This window comes from Pinus tabuliformis, chromosome 7 (assembly GCF_031772625.1).
Source record: "Pinus tabuliformis cultivar Carrire ecotype Pingquan chromosome 7, CPIR1, whole genome shotgun sequence".
NCBI classification, from domain to species: Eukaryota; Viridiplantae; Streptophyta; class Pinopsida; order Pinales; family Pinaceae; genus Pinus; species Pinus tabuliformis.
The window spans coordinates 667,702,925-667,709,718 of NC_142293.1; positions in this window are offsets into that span (position 1 = coordinate 667,702,925).

Here is a 6,794-nt window from a genome sequence, read left to right on the forward strand (position 1 = left end):
ATGGGAGAAAGTTACTCAAAGTTGGAGGACGGCTAGCCTGATCCAAGATCTGGAAATTATCTTAAAGTGATTTGAGTACATGATCATTAAGCATGTAAGAAGAGAAGGCAACAGAGCAGCGGATTTTCTCGCAAATTGGGGAAGTCAGGAACAAGGAGGAAAATTGGATAGTATCTGGATGACTCACTCAGAGAAGCTAGAATTAGAACCACTTAAATTGATATTAACTCAAGACCATAATGAAGACACGATCTAAAGAAAACAGATACAGATGGCCCCTGATCAGGGTGAGGAGGAGAACAGGTGAGGGAAACAGGAGAAATCATGAGTGCGGCAGGACAGAAAGATCACCTCCTACCCATATCACTGCCCAACATGCCACAATAGAGTACTGCATGTCAGTGCGAAGGTTGAGAAAACGGAGTGGAAAGAGTGGGATGAGAGTGAAACGCAGAATTGGTGGTGGAAGTGGGATAGGAAGTGGGACAGGTGGGCTATATTATTTGAAGGTGGTGAAGTGGAGAAGGATAGGTAAGCCGCGTTGAGAGGAAAAGGAGCAGGGAGCAGTGGAACCGGTGGGAGCCTCGACGGGAAATTGCGATTTCGGGTATGTCATCTCTGGACCTTCTTCTGATTTTCTCTCTGTTTTGAATGGTATGATGGAAGAAAGAGGGACGCTGGCTGCCTCTAGGGAAGAAGAGAGCAGGTACAGGGTTGCCTTTTACTCTGCCATGCACTATGTAGAAGAAATGGAGTTCAAGCAGGGAGTGGCACAAGAAGGGTCAAGGATGTGTGGTTCAGAATATAGTCTAGGGAGAAATACTAAGGACCAGACCGCTCACCCCACGACGAATGGTATGAGGGAGGTAGAGAGGCAAAACTTGAAAACTCTGCACCTGGCTCAGGCATTGGTTAGTATGACAGAAGGTCTACTTACCTTCCTACATCCGAGAGAGGATAATCACTAGAAACCTCAGACAAATGAAGGTGATGGGAGCAGGGGAGGTGGGATAAGAGCCAAGAAAGTTAAGGAGGAGGGCAAGTTTGTAAGTCCTTGAAATATAACTTCTGTTGATGAAAATTGTAAACAGGCAACAATAAAAGGAAAGATGGCACACCTGGGCCGAGGAAGGGGGCGTGGAGGTAGAGGATAGCCAAGCCAGCAGAATAGAGTTGACCCGTCAACCGCAACGCCTGCTAGCCAACGGAGGGGGAGGAGATCCATGCTGATTGTTGTCTAGAAAGCTGTGAGAGCCTACAGAGAAGGCATGGATGAAGACATCCACCAGCTAATACAAGAAATGGAGGCAAATGTGATGGAAGAGCAGTCAGACCCTGAGATAGAGGAGTGGGCAGACATAATTCAAGATCCTGGAAACACTCATGGATGGATGACGCTCTACCGGCAAGCTCTTCATGTCTATTGGGTTTTAAAATGACTTCTTGCGAAGGCGCTAGAGCAGGTGGCCAGGGAAAATGCTGAAATTGCCCAAGGGATGCGAAACCTTAAAAAGGAAATGAAGAATTTGTAGGTGATTATGATTATGCAGGATAACAAGTTGGATGAGATCCAACAGAGGTTGGCTCAGATGACTCAAGCTCCCACGGAACCCATGGCAACCCCTGCCAATGCTGATCTGATTATTGATGATTAGAAGGAATAATCATTCAATGTTTCTTCTGCCTTTAGCGGACAACTCTTTTTTCAGTTGTTTATATGATAGTTCTTAGTTTATTAAGTACTTTCAATTGTTTAGTGCATATAGCATGGATGGAAAGACTGGTGAAATTTTGTTTTTGGACTGCTTATAGCAAACTCAGGTGGCCAACAGACTTGGTTTCCCTTCAAGGTAGGTTGAGGCCACCAAAACGATGTATTTGGTTTTATTGGATATTATAAATAGAAAAGGAAGGCACCACCTACACTTACAAAAAAAAATTAATATAAATATTATATATATTTACCATTACATTTAGAAGCCAAAATTTATTATTATTATTATTGATAGATATTTTCATTATTTTCCTTTGACAAAAAGACTGTGTTTTGGATTCAATTTGACTGATTGTTTTTCCTTATCATGTATTGTAATTGAATATGGTTATTGCAGTTGATTTACTATTACAAACTTCTCAAGTTAACTTTAGTTAATGGAGTGTAGGAATGAAATTCTATATTTAAATATTTTAACATAATAAAAAGCATATGTATCTTTGTTGTGGCCATGGTCTTGGAAATGTCAACAAGTATCCTTTTGTCACGTGGCAGGCCATAGGGAGCGGCATAGCTCTACAACCATAAAGTCAAGAGGATGAATAAGGAGAATCGTCCTATTTCATAATATTATGGCCTCATGTTAAATAATTTAAACAATATAGAAGTTTATATAGTATGTGACATGACATATTTAATTTTATGTGCACATTCTTTCTCTAAGATTCATGTTTTGGAGGTTTGTATGACTTGTGAGTTGAAATTTTTTTAGAGAAGTTTTGTAGTGTTTAATTCATGCATGTGCAATGAGAATGTGGGTAGTTTCAAAAGTCATTGTTTTATTTGTTAAAACATAAATTAATTGATAAAAAAATAGCAACTTTATTAGAATAATGTTACATGTTTCCAATGTAATTGAGGTAGAAATTCATATGAATTAAATTTAACTACATGTTTACTCAACATCCATTCTTTTATGGTGGCTTAGGAACTCCACATTAGATTATAAACAATTCCTTAATATAAAGCAATTATATCTAACCTCAACAAAAATCTCCAAACAATGTCCTCACATTTCTCCAATGCTTCCTCCTGAATGCAATGCAATTTAACCCCAATTATTTTTTCTCTTATATCATTACAAAAACACATGTTCGATTAATTCTCAAGAATAAGTCTTATAGTCACTATTCTAATGAAGACATAAAACATGGATAGGAAGGTTAAACATGAAATAAAGATTTTTTATCCCATCTCCAAACAATTTAAAGGAATTCATCAAAGAACTTAGTATCTAAATCAAATAAAATGCTCTTCCAATAAAAATATTTCTGATGTCATTTATAACATATAATATTGAGAATGAATATAAATGAACATTTTGGAATGAAATAAATATGATATGTTTAGTCGAAAATAAATTAGTCATCTATTTTTGCTAATAAGTGTCTATGACACATATCAATTGTCATGCTAGAAGGTATAATTCAATTCTATGTGATTTCTCATATCAAGTATTAAAATTTCTTCTTGTTTTTAACTAATATTTCAAATAGACCATTTTAATTCTAGATTATTGGATCTAAAATAAAGTGGGAAGATGACTACCTTTTTTGATTTATCAACTCTAAAATAAGGTAAGAAAATCCATGGTTATACAAGTCCAATGCATAAAAGAAAAAATCAACCACCATTACAAATCCAAAGAATAAAACCCGAATTATTCACCATATTTATTGTTGGGAATTATATGGAATATTTAGTGATATTATAGAATCCAGTAACACATCGTATTTACTCAACCCAAGTAATGATTGTAACAATTGATTTAGTTGTACTATATGTCCCATGTGGTATATTTTATTTGAAGCAAGAAATATTTATTGAGAATTCCTTATATTTCTTTAGGGAAAATTTCTTTATTAGAGGAAATGTCGTGTCCTGGGAGGAGTTCTCTGAAGAGAGAGGGACCATTTGTCAGGTCGTACTATGTAGAGGATAGGGTTGTTTTTTTGGGGTTGTTCTTGGCTGTGAATTTTCTAGAACTGCTGTCGTAATATTAACTTGATCTATTCTGCGAAGCTTAATAAAATCCCTCTTTGCCGATTTTTCCCCACTGGAGTTTTCTAAAGTTGTGTAAAAGTTCAAGAGCTTGGATTTCTTGTTTCTGTTGTGTATAATTTGGTAGAAACTTAGATATATCAATTGTGTATCATTTTCAAATATATTTTTTGTTTATGGGTTTTTAGTAAAAAAAATCAGATATAGAAATTTATTGGCACATCAATCGTTTGACCGAGATTAGAGAAATTAATCCAATGGACTAATAGATATATGGTGCACATTAGAAATGGATCATGTAAGTAAAAATCCAATACAATATATGTAATAACACTATAAAGTTTGATAAAGTTCATCGATGAAGAGATAATTCAGAGATGAAAACATGGAAGGGAGCAACAAATTCCATACAAACAGATGGATATAAAAATAAAATAAAAGGATGTTGCAAGTTTAAAAATACTACTATATTCTCATTGATGCAAGGAGTATAATGGATCAAACATTAATCATTGTAACAAAATCCTAAATATTTACTACCAAAATAATAGTAAGAACTATAGAAGGGACATATTCTTTCATCGACTTTACTATTTATCCACTTTGTCCTCTAGTTTCAAAGGTAAGGAATGAATTGTTTAAAGGTCTTTTGTAGAGGTTAACAAAAAAATCTTAACCTTTATTAGTAAGGAAGGGAGATGAAGACATAAGAAACTCAACTAAATTTAAGAATTAATGTTAAGAACATTCTTTTAAGTACAAAAACATAGTTGAAACAACTTAGTCACTACAAGCTAACTCAAAATTATTTTGGGTTAAGTATTAGCCAACAAGCTAGGATGGCTTCAACATCCTTGAAATATATGACATAAATGTATTTCCTTCTAATTTATAGGCATTATAATGACATCTCTCCAAAGTCTAACGTTTAGGTATAACCATGCTTGACTCCATTTGAAGGCCTAAGTTCATGAGTAGAGGCACGGGTACAATATGTTACCTTCATGTAAAAAATCCAACTATATCTTTTAACATAAATAACATAGCACAATGAATTTTTAATGTTACCTTCATGTGAAAAGTCTAACTATATCTTTTAACATAAATAACATAGCACAAAGATTAGGCAACAAATTTATATTTAATATAACAGAATTGAAACCCTCAATCATATATTACTTGTAGCAAAACAAAGGAAAGCTAGAAACAAATAAATGCATAAAACCAAACATATTAAATTTATAAGGTTGACCGGCCAACAATGTGTGATATTGAAGATTGTTCCACGACAAAAGTAGTAAATTTTAGAAATCCTTATGGTTAAAAAATTCAGAGGAACAAACTCACAATTTTGCCTCAAACAATCATGCTTTTATAAGTCTCTTAAAAACCTTTCTCGTCATGCCAACCACCAAAATAACTAAAGATTGAAAGTAAAAGTCCTCACACTCTATGACTTTGCCATAAAGGAAATGCAACTGCAGAAAATGAAAAAATAATTTTAGAGAAACTCACTTAGATCGATCATTCTACTGAGAAATGAAAAACTAATCTTCGTATGGTTTCATCTATAATAAAATCCATCTCACACTGCTAAGTACGGATTTGAGGAGATGTGGGGAACCTATTCCTACCCTGATGCATGAGATTTTGGGGGAACCTATTCCTACCATGATGCATGAGAAAGAGCATCGAACGACGGGGCCCTGCTTCACTATTTTTATTTCAGTGTAGGGCATTCAATTTAGCGTAGATTCGTATGATGAACTACATTTGTAGATTGTCCTCCTGACGAAGGACATTTGTAGATTGTGCTCCTGACGAAGGAGGAATATGGTCGACCGACACTGTCGTCGTCCTCAATATAAGAGAGGATGGTCGACCAAGAGATGGTGGGTATGGATCTATGGGGAAGGGTTCAGGTTGTACTCCCCAACCCAAGCAGAACATTATTGACCTAAGATGCATGTCCGCTATTCATTTGAGAAACAATTTAAAATTGATTAGACAATTAATTCATGGTAGTGGAACCTGCCAGACTTTAATCAAACGTTTAAAAATACATTTTTTATCATGTTAAATCATAGAAATGTTCATTTACAGAATTTAGTATAAGAAAGTACACAAGTCAAAAAGTTAAATATCAACCATCAAAATCCTATTTTAGAAAGGAGTAATAATATAAATTGAATTTTAAAAAGTTAATTAATAAAATAGGTTGAGTTGTTGTTGAATGTTAAAAGTTAATGAATTGGGTTTGTATACCGAAACCATAATTAATAATATAGGTTGAGTTGTTGTTAAATGTTAAAATTTAATGAGTTGGGTTTGCATTAAACCAATGTTTTTTTGGTAGGTAAGCACCCACGAGGATTTGAACCAGTGACTTATCACAAGGAGTGCCTTAACAGTGCACCCATTCCCCGTCAATCCATTAACCCAATATTAATAAGTTAAAAATGTTATATATATATATATATATATATATATATATATATATATATATATATATATATAATCAAGTACATAAAAATAAAATAAACGAGTATAAACTTATTTTAATTATGGATTTATTAAGTTTCAAGAGGTATTAAATTTTTCAAGTTGCAAATTTTTTTTGAAGAGAAAAAGTTGAAAAAAAAGGTTTACATATCAAGAGATTTAATCTCTCTCATGTAACACATATTACAATAGCAAATATTAACCTAAAAAAAAACTTTACAAGTACCAAACTTTTACCATGCGATAATATGTCTAAACTTACCATGTGATAATATGTATCAAACCTTGAGATATTGTTTCATGTGTGCATTGGAATTATAAACGGATCTAACAGTCTCCACACTATAGTTTTAATGTCATTCATAAAGGAAATAAATCCGGCAATACAACACATAACACATGTTGCTCATATATTTAATGTTATGGTGCCCGACACGAGAAGGCTCTGGTAGCTCAGGACACTTGGCTTGGCTTGCTCCCTTAGATCTAGGTTTGGTGATCTGACGGTGCTCGGTGC